The sequence below is a fragment of the Balaenoptera physalus genome (assembly GCF_965194825.1).
Source record: "Balaenoptera physalus genome assembly, chromosome: 2".
Lineage (NCBI taxonomy): Eukaryota > Metazoa > Chordata > Mammalia > Artiodactyla > Balaenopteridae > Balaenoptera > Balaenoptera physalus.
In genome coordinates this window covers 147,095,264-147,109,235 of record NC_138883.1, presented here as the reverse complement: position 1 = coordinate 147,109,235, position 13,972 = coordinate 147,095,264, and the positions used below count along the sequence as shown (strand labels likewise).

The 13,972-nt window shown below is 39.8% G+C and overlaps 1 protein-coding gene and 1 pseudogene across 7 annotated transcripts in view; one reads left to right on the top strand and one right to left on the bottom strand.

The window, feature by feature from the left end:
- The window catches only part of LOC309654578 (5-formyltetrahydrofolate cyclo-ligase), a 298,235-nt gene that overhangs the window by 229,775 nt on the left and 54,488 nt on the right, over window positions 1-13,972 (bottom strand). The gene's annotated exons all lie outside the window — the stretch shown is intronic.
- LOC309654602 (riboflavin kinase-like) lies at window positions 1,410-11,434 on the top strand (annotated as a pseudogene). The gene is made up of 2 exons: window positions 1,410-5,362; window positions 5,657-11,434. The product of its transcript is annotated as a riboflavin kinase-like (transcript).

Sequence of the window (13,972 nt, the reverse complement as noted above, 5' to 3'; positions counted from 1 at the left end):
GGGATCAATCCAAGAGGAAGATATAACAATTGTAAATATTTATGCACCCAACATAGAGCACCTCAATACATAAGGCAAATACTAACAGCCATAAAAGGGGAAATCGACAGTAACGCAATCATAGTAGGGGACTTTAACACCGCACTTTCACCAATGGACAGATCATACAAAATGAAAATAAATAAGGAAACACAAGCTTTAAGTGATACATTAAAAAAGATGGACTTAATTGATATTTATAGGACATTCCATCCAAAAACAACAGAATACACATTCTTCTCAAGTGCTCATGAAACATTCTCCAGGACAGATCATATCTTGGGTCACAAATCAAGCCTCAGTAAATTTAAGAAAACTGAAATTGTATCAAGTATCTTTTCCAACAACAACACTATGAGACTAGATATCAATTACAGGAAAAAATCTGTAAGAAATACAAACACATGGATGCTAAACAACACACTACTTAATAACCAAGAGGTCACTGAAGAAATCAAAGAGGAAATCAAAAAATACCTAGAAACAAATGACAATGAAAACACAATGACCCAAAACCTATGGGATGCAGCAAAAGCAGTTCTAAGAGGGAAGTTTATAGCTATACAAGCCTACCTTAAGAAACAAGAAACGTCTCAAATAAACAACCTAACCTTAAACCTAAAGCAATTAGAGAAAGAAGAACAAAAAAACTCCAAAATTAGCAGAAGGAAAGAAATCATAAAGATCAGATCAGAAAAAAATGAAAAAGAAATGAAGGAAACGATAGCAAAGATCAATAAAACTAAAAGCTGGTTCTTTGAGAAGATAAACAAAATTGCTAAATCATTAGCCAGACTTATCAAGAAAAACAGGGAGAAGACTCAAATCAATAGAATTAGAAATGAAAAAGGAGAAGTAACAACTGAAACTGCAGAAATACAAAGGATCATGAGAGATTACAACAAGCAACTATATGCCAATAAAATGGACAACCTGGAAAAAATGGACAAATTCTTACAAATGCACAACCTTCTGAGACTGAACCAGGAAAAATAGAAAATATGAATAGACCAATCACAAGCACTGAAATTGAAACTGTGATTAAACATCTTCCAACAAACAAAAGCCCAGGAGCAGATGGCTTCACAGGCGAATTCTATCAAACTTTTAGAGAAGAGCGAACACCTATCCTTCTCAAACTCTTCCAAAATATAGAAGAGGGAGGAACACTCCCCAACTCATTCTACGAGGCCACCATCACTCTGATACCAAAACCAGACATGTCACAAAGAAAGAAAACTACAGGCCAATATCACTGATGAACATAGATGCAACAATCCTCAACAAAATACTAGCAAACAGAATCCAACAGCACATTAAAAGGATCATACACTATGATCAAATGGGGTTTATCCCAGGAATGCAAGGATTCTTCAATATATGCAAATCAATCAATGTGATACACCATATTAATTAACTGAAGGAGAAAAACCATATGATCATCTCAATAGATGCAGAGAAAGCTTTCGACAAAATTCAACACCCATTTATGATAAAAACCCTCCAGAAAGTAGGCATAGAGGGAACTTTCCTCAACATAATAAAGGTCATATATGACAAACCCACAGCCAACATCATTCTCAATGGTGAAAAACTGAAAGCATTTCCACTAAGATCAGGAACAAGACAGGGTTGCCCACTCTCACCACTATTATTCAACATAGTCTTGGAAGTTTTAGCCACAGCAATCAGAGAAGAAAAAGAAATAAAAGGAATCCAAATTGGAAAAGAAGAAGTAAAGCTGTCACTGTTTGCAGATGACATGACACTATACATAGAGAATCCTAAAGATGCTACTAGAAAACTACTAGAGCTAATCAATGAATTTGGTAGAGTAGCAGGATACAAAATTGATGCACAGAAATCTCTTGCATTCCTATACACTAACGACGAAAAATCTGAAAGACAAATTATGGAAACACTCCCATTTACCATTGCAACAAAAAGAATAAAATATCTAGGAATAAACCTACCTAAGGAGATAAAAGACCTGTATGCAGAAAATTATAAGACACTGATGAAAGAAGTTAAAGATGATACAAATAGATGGAGAGATATACCATGTTCTTAGATTGGAAGAATCAACATTGTGAAAATGACTCTACTACCCAAAGCAATCTACAGATTCAGTGCAATCCCTATCAAACTACCAATGGCATTTTTCACAGAACTAGAACAAAAAATTTCACAATTTCTATGGAAATACAAAAGACCCCAAATAGCCAAAGCAATCTTGAGAAAGAAAAATGGAGCTGGAGGAAGCAGGCTCCCTGACTTCAGACTATACTACAAAGCTACAGTAATCAAGGCAGTATGGTACTGGCACAAAAACAGAAATATAGATCAATGGAACGGGATAGAAAGCCCAGAGATAAACCCACGCACATAGGGTCACCTTATCTTTGATAAAGGAGGCAAGAATATACAGTGGAGAAAAGACAGCCTCTTCAATAAGTGGTGCTGGGAAAACTGGACAGCTACATGTAAAAGAATGAAATTAGAACACTCCCTAACACCATACACAAAAATAAACTCAAAATGGATTAAAGACCTAAATATAAGGCCATACACCATCAAACAGAGGAAAACATAAGCAGAACACTCTATGACATAAATCACAGCAAGATCCTTTTTGACCCAGCTCCTAGAGAAATGGAAATAAAAACAAAAATAAACAAATGGGACCTAATGAAACTTAAATCTTTTGCATAGCAAAGGAAATCATAAACAAGACGAAAAGACAACCCTCAGAATGGGAGAAAATATTTGCAAATGAAGCAACTGACAAAGGATTAATCTCCAAAACATACAAGCAACTCATGCAGCTCAATATCAAAAAAACAAACAACCCAATCCAAAAATGGGCAGAAGACCTAAATAGACATTTCTCCAAAGAAGATATACAGATTACCAACAAACACATGATTGAATACTCAACATCATTAATCATTAGAGAAATGCAAATCAAAACTACAGTGAGATATCATCTCACACCGGTCAGAATGGCCATCATCAAAAAATCTAGAAACAATAAATGCTGGAGAGGGTGTGGAGAAAAGGGAACACTCTTGCACTGTTGGTGGGAATGTAAATTGATACAGCCACAATGGAGAACAGTATGGAGGTTCCTTCAAAAACTAAAAATAGAATTACCATACGACCCAGCAATCCCACCACTGGGCATATACCCTGAGAAAACCATAATTCAAAAAGAGTCATGTACCAAAATGTTCATTGCAGCTCTATTTACAATAACCAGGACATGGAAGCAACCTAAGTGTCCATCAACAGATGAATGGATAAAGAAGATGTGGCACATATATACAATGGAATATTACTCAGCCATAAAAAGAAACGAAATTGAGTTATTTGTAGTGAGGTGGATGGACCTAGAGTCTGTCATACAGAGTGAAGTAAGTCAGAAAGAGAAAAACATATACTGTATGCTAACACATATATATGGAATCTAAAAAAAAATGGTCAGAAGAACCTAGGGGCAAGACGGGAATAAAGATGCAGACCTACTAGAGAATGGACTTGAGGATACGGGGAGGGGGAAGGGTAAGCTGGGACAAAGTGAGAGAGTGGCATGGACATATATACACTACCAAACATAAAATAGATAGCTAGTGGGAAGCAGCCGCATAGCACAGAGAGATCAGCTCGGTGTTTTGTGACCACCTAGAGGGGTGGGATAGGGAGGGTGGGAGGGAGGGAGATGCAAGAGGGAAGAGATATGGGGACATATGTATATGTATAACTGATTCACTTTGTTATAAAGCAGAAACTGACACACCATTGTAAAGCAATTATACTCTAATAAAGATGTTTAAAAAAAAAGACTCCATGCTTCCACAGCAGGAGGCACGGGTTCGATCCCTGGTCGGGGAAATAAGATCCCGCATTGCCCGCCGCGCAGCCCCCAAAAATAAATAATAAATAAATTAAAGAAAAAAAAAAAGATCCGCAGGCAATCGATAAGTCACTTTCGAGAACATTTTGGTGCCTCATTGAGATCTCCCATTCCTGAACCACCTGCTGTTAACACAGCTCTCTTATTCTAGATGCATTCTAATAGCCAACTGTATAATGATCTAATCTAGCTCTTACCCAGAATATGGGATTCTGATGTAACTAGAATTATTGGTCTAGAAGAAATGAGGTGTGTGTGTGTGTGCGTTGAGAGAGAAAGAGGGAGAGAGAGTTATGAAGGGAGGTTGTAGTCAAGTTAGAAAGGGTCCTAGATGCTAGCCAGGGGTTTACACCTTATTCTTTGGGCAACAGAGAACCATCAAAAGCTGTTAAGCAGGCAAGTGATATAAGTAGAGTTATATATTTTACGACGATAATGCATGGAAGCGTGGAGGATGGAGTGGAGGAGGTGGCTCGCCACACAGGTATCTCCATTGTCTGCTGGGTCTTATATCAATATTAAGCATTACTACAGGGAGTAGCACTGGCTACCTTATCTTCTTGTTAGATTTGAGGAACAGCAAATATTTAGGACTTATAGGATCTATCTATTCTCCAGCATCAATGTCCACAAGTATCCAACCCAGATCTTCAGAATAATATAGTCGTTATCTCTGTTCTTGAGAGGAAATAAACACTTATTGCATTTCAATCCTAAAGAGATTATTTCTCAGTGATAAACCAAATGTTCACCATTTTTAATAGTGAACTCCTTGGGATCTGATTCACCACTGAAACAATTGTTTACTTCTAAAGTATGATTTTTAAACATATCATTTTAAGACTAAAAGTATAGGTAGGGACTTCCGAGGTCGCCGGCGTTCCGGAGCCCAGACGCAGCCTCTGAGTCGCCCCGCATCTTCTGTTCGGTCAGCGTCGTGAGGGTCTCGCCGGGGCGTGTCGTCCGCGCCGCTCGGCCAGTTGTACCCCTGTGCGCTCGCCCCGCCGGCCGGCCTGCGGAGCTCCCGCCCGTGTCCCCCAGCGGGTCCGGGCACCGCCTCGATGGCGGCTCCGCCGGACGCGCAGGCTGGACCGCAGCCCGCACCCCGAGCTGACGGCGTCATGAGGCACCTGCCGTACTTCTGCCGCGGCCAGGTGGTGCGGGGCTTCGGTCGCAGCTCCAAGCAGCTGGGCATCCCCACAGCTAACTTTCCTTAACAAGTAATAGATAATCTTCCAGCTGATGTATCCACTGGCATTTATCATGGTTGGGTCAGTGTTGGAAGTGGAGACGTCCATAAGATGGTGGTGAGCATAGGATGGAACCCATACTACAAGAATACAAAAAAGTCCATGGAAACGCATATCGTGCGTACTTTCAAAGAGGACTTCCGGCTTCCCTGGTGGCGCAGTGGTTGAGAGTCTGCCTGCCAATGCAGGGAACACGGGTTCGAGCCCTGGTCTGGGAAGATCCCACATGCCAAGGAGCAACTGGGCCCGTGAGCCACAGCTACTGAGCCTGCGCATCTGCAGCCTGTGCTCCGCAACAGGAGAGGCCGCGGAAGTGAGAGGCCCACGCACCGCGATGAAGAGTGGCCCCCGCTCGCCACAACTAGAGAAAGCCCTCGTACAGAAACGAAGACCCAACACAGCCAAAACTAAAATAAAAAAATAAAAATTAATAAAAAAAAAAAAAAAAAAAAAGAGGACTTCTATGGGGAACTTCTCAATGTGGCCGTCGTCGGCTACCTCAGACCAGAAAAGAACTTTGATTCTTTACAGTCACTTATTTCAGCAATTCAAGGTGATATTGAGGAAGCTAAGAAACGACTAGATTTACCAGAACATCTGAAACTCAAAGAAGACAATTTCTTCCAGGTTCCTAAAAGCAAAACAATGAATGGCCACGGATGGAAAAGCATCTTATTTATTCATTCACTGTTTTCTAATATTTTACTGCTCATAACTCTACAGTCTCATCTTGGTTATATTTTAAAAATCAAACATTTTCCTACAGCTGTGAATTAAACAGTACAGTGTAGTTACCATATTATGTTCCAACTGTTCAGTTAAACCCATCATGTTACAGTACTAAAAAGGTTCATTTTAAAAATCAAGATTCTTTTTTATGTAATATGCTGATTAAAATGTACACTCGAAAGGTCGTGTTCTTTAACTTAAGATGTGTACTAGTATTGTAATTTTCCAAGTAAAAGTGTCCCTAAAGGCCACTTTCTATAAGATTTTCCCCAGTAAATGATGAGGCAAGCAATTCTAAGATCTTTCACAAAATATCTATTCATCAAAAATGGAGAGATGACTCCTCCTGCCTATACAAACAAGCTAGCTATTAGAGGGTGGTCGGGGTATGCTACTCTTAGGATTTCAGAGTGTCTTCAAACTGAAATCTCAATGTTCTCAGTATGAAAAACCTCAGATCAGATGCTTATATTGTAAGGAAAATGCTATTCGCCCAGTAAACCCAAAAAAGCAAATGGATGAAATGAAATATATATAAATATGGGTAACAGGCAAGTCACTAGTTTGAGATGAGAACTATAATTTTCATGGTAAAATTTTAGCATGCATGTACTGTGTAGCATGCTCTGCTAATCAGAAGGCTTATAAAAGTAACTATATCAAGCAGAGGTTTGACAGTTTATTACAAACCTAAGGGGAAAAATCCAGACTTCGTATTTTTGATATTTTGTGCATTTATATATTATTATAGACATAAAGACTTGTGAAATTTCATTTTAATTAGTCATTTCCTTTAAGGGCTCAAATCATTGTACTGGGTTCCATTTTTGTTACAGCTGCCTCAGTTCTAATTGGTCTAGACTCTCTCCCTATTAATTTTTTTGCTTTTCTTTTAAAACAGTAAAATGACTGTTTTTCGAATCTCTAGGTCTCATTTTTGTGTTGTATGACACTTCTCTCTTTAAGAGTAGATATTCTTCAACATTTTTCTTAACCTTTGTTTGCTGTAAACAATTGTCAGTGTCAGTTTTTCCATTTAGAATATCCAACTCTACATTTACAAAATGTAGAGTTTCATCTGCATCTGTATCTGCCATCCCATCCCTTCACTATATGAAGAGTGATTAAGCGCATATCTCTTGCATTTTAGAAAAAACACCCAAAACTTCATCTGTAGGTTTCCTCAAAGTTTAAATGAACACCTAGCAGTTCATTTATATATACCAGTTTCTTAAACAACACAAAATACTTGTTTCTCCCCTAGGGAAACTATTTAAGAGCCAACTAAACTATGAAATACAAAGCTATTTGTTTTTAATGTAATTATATGTTCCTGAGCAAATGCAAACTGTTGTAGTTGTGTGTGCTCAATGTAATTTAAGGCTAAAGAGTGCTATCTAGAAGATAATTTTAAAGATAACTTATTATAAAACCATTTTCCCCTAATCTGCATAAATGAGAGAACTGATTTTAACAAAACTGTTTATATAATATTTAGAAAAACATCTAAAGCTAATGTTGGAGAAGGAGCAAGCAGGAATAAATTCAGTTGGATTGTTTTGACTTTTTGGTGTATGAATTTATGACAAACAATGTAGTATGTGTCTTTTTCATTTCTTCTTTATAGAAATACTTAGAAAATATAATTTAATGTTAGAAATCCTATACTTGAAAGAAGCCTCAATTATCAGTGGTTCTGAGACAAAGTTAAAAACAAACATGGAAGGTGTAAAAAAGATTTGTGTTTCTTTGAGTAGCTTGTGACTGATTGTACCCTCATTAAGTGTGAAAATTCTTTGATATTGTCACCTTACATTTTGTTAAATAACTATTGTTTCTGAAAAACCTATAGTGTGTGGTTTAGGAGTTAGTTAATAGTGTCTACAATTTTTTAAGTTTTATACTAAGTATTTATATATTATAAGAAATTGCAATAGGGCCACTTTTGATTAGTCAGTGTTTTCAGGCCTTGAAATAAATCTTGACCAAGTGAAAAAAAAAAAGTATAGGTAGGATATTCATGGGACACATATAAGAAAATCAGCTGCAACTGGGGGGTGGGCAGAGGTATGAAATGCAAAGAGAATTGAGGGACTTAAAAAGTGCTCCTCGTCTTTTATCTAAACTCAGAAGTCCTTTGATGCACCCAAACAGTGGATACTGGTCAGCCAGGCGAAGTCTGAGAGGAAAAGAACTGAAAGAAAGGCATCTGCTCTTTCCTAGGTGACAGGGTTCTTTAAGGCACTCTGTTTGCCAAGGACTAACTTAGAGAAATTATTTCTCCTAGTACTCACACACTGTGGGCAAGAGAACAGCCCCAAAAGAGCACTCAGAAGACAAGGAGACCGGTATTGGGACACAGGGGACCAGCGAGATGAAAGGGTCATGGGAGGTCAGAAACATGCATGTGGTCAACAAGAGCCAAGGAGAGGAGGGGCGGATGAAGTCAGTGCCCTGCAGCTCAGGCCGTCTCTTAGTGGAGGGACCGGAGAACCAAACCCTCTACCCATCCAGCTGGGAGGACATGTTCTTAGGGCAGTGGTCTCCAAACAGGGTGACATGCCCCAGGGAGTGGGCAAGGTGAACCACTGGGGCTTGGGAAGAAATTAGAATCTCTAGTTATATTTATTTTTTATCTTTAAAAGACAAGGAATTAAGTTTTGCTGAAGCTTAAAACATAGACTGACATCGGCTCCTCACTCTGCCAGCACATCAGAAGGCCCCACGTCCAGTTAGTATGCAAGCCAGAAAATAGCTGTTGGATAGTGTGAAAGGAAGTGTTTTGTTCCTTTCAGCATACTGAGACGTACTGTATTATTTTAATATTTCCAGGCACATGGATTTATGTGTTATATTATGTAGTTTTTACTAAACCAACCCTCTTAAAATGGAAAAGTGGCTTAAAAAGATTCTTGCAAAGAAACAGTAGCACAAAGATAATTCGAATAATGCAAACACAAGCGAGCAACAATAGCTGATATACTTCTGCTACGGGTAAAAGCTATTCATCAGCCATATGACAAGGAAAAAAAACAGTGAGGGCTTCCCTGGTAGCGCAGCGGTTAAGAATCCACCTACCAATGCAGGGGACAGGGGTTCGATCCCTGGTCCAGGAAGATCCCACATGCCGCGGGGAAACTAAGCCCGTGCACCACAACTACCGAGCCTGTGCTCTAGAGCCCGTGTGCCTAGAGCCTGCGCTCTAGAGCCCGCGTGCCTAGAGCCCGCGTGCCTAGAGCCCGTGCTCTGCAACAAGAGAAGCCACCCCCATGAGGAGCCCGCACACCGCAACAAAGAGTAGCCCCTGCTCTCTGCAACTAGAGGAAGCCCAGGCGCAGCAATGAAGACCCAACGCAGCCAAAAATAAATAAACAAAAAATAAATAAATTAAAAAACAAAAACAAAAACAGTGAGATTTGCCAGGAGTGAGCGGCCAAACTTGAAATGATCACAAAGATATTTTGTAGCAGGGATCTGTGCTCATCATAGTAATGATGAACCTCACTCTTCATATATATATTGAAAAGTGTGAAGCCATTGTGCTTAGTAGAAGCTATGGGTCCAGAAGATGAAGACAAACCTCCATAATGTTTTCAGTAATATTTAATATCATGAATTACTAACTAATATATTTTAAACAATGTTCCCTAAATATAATCCTAAATGTTTATGTCTTTTTTCTTCCTTAATAGTAAAAACCCAAAAAGTAGCATACCATGTAGAAAACACTTGTTCTTCCTGCCATGGAAATATGGATGAAGTACTCATAAAACAATTTAGGGGTAAAAATATCTGGGCACATCTTTTTTGTCAAGATATACTATTGGATACCATGTAGAAAGCACCGCTGGGACTTCCCTGGCGGTCCAGTGGTTAAGATTCTGCACTTCCACTGCAGGGGGCCTGGGCTCGATCCCTGGTCAGGGAACTAGATCCCACATGCATGCTGTAACTAAGAGTTTGCATGCCACAACTAAGGAGCCCGTGTGCCACAACTAAGGAGCTGGCGAGCCGCAACTAAGGAGCCCAGAAGCCACAATTAAGGAGCCCAGACATGACAAGTAAGGAGACTGCCTGCTTGGACTAAGACCTGGTGCAACCAAATAAATAAATAAATAAACATTAAAAAAAAAAAACATGAGTTTTGCATGTATTTTTTTACACAAAGGTGAGTATTCAAAACTTTTTGACTTTTCTATGATTATAAATGGCCACCAGTAAATTGCTACCTAAGCAAATATCTCCCCGTGTTCCACACCTCTACACCAAATACATCTCATTTGAATCTTCAGGGTAAAAGTCATATATCATCTAAGACACAGAAAGGAACTTTTTTCAGAAAGAAACATGATATGGAGAGAGCATACTGAAAATGGTTATTTGGAAATATTTTCATCATTATATGATTATGTTGCGATAAACTATGCTTGACACCTATAAACACTTTCATATCTGCACAACTAAAAAACTTGGAAGCAGAATTTTTCTAACTCAGTTTAAAATCTTTCAAGGAGTTTCAATAAGTTTTAAACCCATTTACTAACAAAGTAAATGTGCAGCATCTTCTGATTAATATGCAAGAATAATCCACCTCAAGAATATGGATACTTACTCGCCCAATTTCAACTTTTTAAAAAATTTGCAAAACTGACAGAACTGCAAATTTTAGTGTAAGTGCAGTACTGCTTCCATGTGGATCTGCTTATTTCTGGAAGGCATCTTTTTCAACTATAGAAACCCTTAAAACCAAATACTAAAATAAACTGAAATTAGAACCAGACTTTTGAATCATTCAAAAGGGGTTAAAATAAGGTTTTCAAAAATAGTAAATTTCAAAAAAACGTCCATCACATTGTTCTCCTTTATAGAAATTGAGTACATTATAAATTATAGATATAACTGTTTCAACGATCTCATCTTTTCCTTTTATGTGTATGTTTCCTAACAAAAATAATTATTATTTAAAAAGAAATTTGCCACTTATTTTTTTTAACATCTTTATTGGAGTATAATTGCTTTACAATGGTGTGTTGGTTTCTGCTGTATAACGAAGTGAGTCAGCTATATGTATACATATATCCCCATATCTCCTCCCTCCCACGCTCCCTATCCCACCCCTCTAGGTAAGTCACAAAGCACCGAGCTGATCTCCCTCTACTATGCGCCCGTCTCTGGAGCTTGCTTAGGTGGTGCTCTGCCTTCTGTGGGCACACTGGGAAGGAATCCCCTCTCCTCATGCACGCCGAAACAAAGGTCTCTTGCCTCTCTGGCAGTTCCAAACTTTTTCCCGGACTCCCTCCCAGCTAGCTGTGGCGCACTAGCCCCCATCAGGCTATGTTGACGCAGCCAACCCCAGTCCTCTCCCTGGGATCTGACCTCCGAAGCCAGAGCCTCAACTCCCAGCCCCCGCCCACCCCGGCAGGTGAGCAGACAAGCCTCTCGGGCTGGTGAGTGCTGGTCGGCACCAATCCTCTGTGTGGGAATCTCTCCGCTTTGCCCTCCGCACCCCTGTTGCTGCGCTCTCCTCCGTGGCTCCTAAGCCTCCCCCCCCACCGCCCCCCACCCCGTCCCCACCAGCGAAGGGGCTTCCTAGTGTGTGGAAACTCTTCCTCCTTCACAGCTCCCTCCCACTGGTGCAGGCCCCGTCCCTATTCTTTTGTCTCTGTTTTTTCTTTTGCCCTGCCCTGGTATGTGGGGATTTTCTTGCCTTTTGGGAAGTCTGATGTCTTCTGCCAGCGTTCAGTAGTTGTTCCGTAGTTGTTCCGCATGTAGATGTATTTTTGATGTATTTATGAGGAGGAAGGTGATCTCCACATCTCAGTCCTCCACCGTTTTGAACATCTCCCCACTTATTTTTAAGCACATAAATAAACATATATTTGGGGCAGGGGCTTGCAGGGATTAGAGATCACCCTTAAAGGGCAGGAGGCCTAAGACTGCCTGGACATAGGAGGAAGGATGACCACAAAGATGCAAAGAAGAAATGTACTAACAAAGCCAAACAGCACAGATTACGCAACACACACATATGGACTGGCCAAGGAAGGCACTGCAACTGCAGTAATAGAAAATGTGTTCTAGAATAATCCAACCCTGAGATGCTGCTGAAAGGAGAGGATCTCAGCAGCAAATAGCAACCAACGTAAAAACCGGCAAGGTCACCACGCACCCAGGGCAACAAACACATTGCTTCATTCCTTCATCGAGGATTTATTGGCCATTTATTTTGCGCTAGGGACTGTGATAGGTACTGGAGTAAACCATGAACTTGGCAGAAAATCTTCCTTTGAGGAGGTGACAGGCAAGTGGAGGAAATAAGCATGTTAACTTCTGACTAAATGCAATGTGATTAACTGAATTTCAATGATCTCTGAAAGGAAAAAAAAAAAAAAAAAAAAGAACTAGGACCAGAAACCAATAAGCTTCTGCACCATGTCACCCACGCCTAGACATAAGACACAGTTATCAATCTCTTACTTAGTAGAATTCTGTAATTAGTGTACTGTTCTTACTGATATCTGTTAGATGAACTAAAGTTAATGGTTTACTTTCTGGTTAAATTAAGCACAGTTCTATAGAATAGGCAGCAATTATAGACATACATATATTTCCAATTCCCCAATACTAAGGATTGTTCTGTTCAGGTCTAGTTGCTATTTCTCTTCTGCCTGGACTGTCCCCTCACCTAAGACCATCATCATTCTTCTTTCATGTTGGCTCTCTTCCTGAGTTCGAGGCCTTGTTCTCAGCCTCTGCTTGTGTCACCATCACCTGCACCGTCAGGGCTTTTTCCCCTTTCCTATACCCTCTGCGCAATGACCACTGCCCATTAATGGTCACTAGGGAAAGGTCCTCTTTCCAGGTGAGGGACCCTGCAGTCCTCGGGCTTTCCTGAATCTCAGCACCTGGGTCTTCTGGCCAGTTGATTCTGTGTTCTGTTTGCACTTCAGGAGCTGGGGAGGGGCTTTTCAATGCTCTCCTTTGCCAGAAGAACAACACAGATTAAGTTCTAACGTGTTAAAGTTCTAAAGTTTCCAGACCTGCAGCCATCCAGGAATTTTACTGTTCAACCACTTCAGACCAACAGCCATGTCAGCTATGTTAACTTTCACCTTAACCTTATGGTTGAAGTAACTGTTAAGATTTCTCACCAGTACCGTAATGTGGTTTCACAGCTTGTAGAAATTCTGTCTCCCTCCCATTTCTCACTGTATATACTATATTGTGAACGTTTGATTTTAGCCCAATTGACAATTTTTAAGTGTTTTTACTTTTGTGCATAAAACACCAAATCATATGGTATTATGAACAGGGATGCGTGTTTCAAATGAAACACATCTGAATGTATTCAACTAACTCATTCAAAAAAAATTCTCATTGTCATACTAGATAGTCAGAATCTGAATCAGCACTTCTCCATTCAGACTGGCCACACATCCAGAGTTCAACAGCCACATGTAGTGCTTATGCCGGCCAGTTCTAGAAAACCGATTTGTTCATGTGGATGAGGGTATCAGATGAGGAGAGACACAGGTCATTAAATAAACTGTTCCCTTCACAAACTAGAAAATATGTTTCTAGAGTCGAAAACAATGCCAAAGAAGTAAAGTCTTTCCTCCAAACTAACAAGTATTAATTTCTAAGCTAAATAATTTTATGTCAATATAAATTACAATTAGCAATCTAATAAATTCTAGTACCTTAGATTTTGAAAAAAATTCTCTAACACCCACCATTTGTCTGTGTGTCTACCGAGAGTGGAAAGTATAAAGATGATCCCTGTTCTTTGGCACTCACAGTCTGGTGAAGGGGTAGACATGACCATTAATATTTGACATGTAGGACAATGTAATAAGGAGGAAAATGACCAGGGCCGCTTAAACAAGTGAAGGAACACAGGAAGACTTCACAGAAGAGGTGACATTGGAGCTGAGTCTTGAAGGATAAACAGGAGTCTTCCAGATGAACAAAAGAGGAAAGAGCACTGCAGCCAGAGGAAAAGCACACTTACAAGGCACAAAGGGCAGAAGAAGCTGGCAGT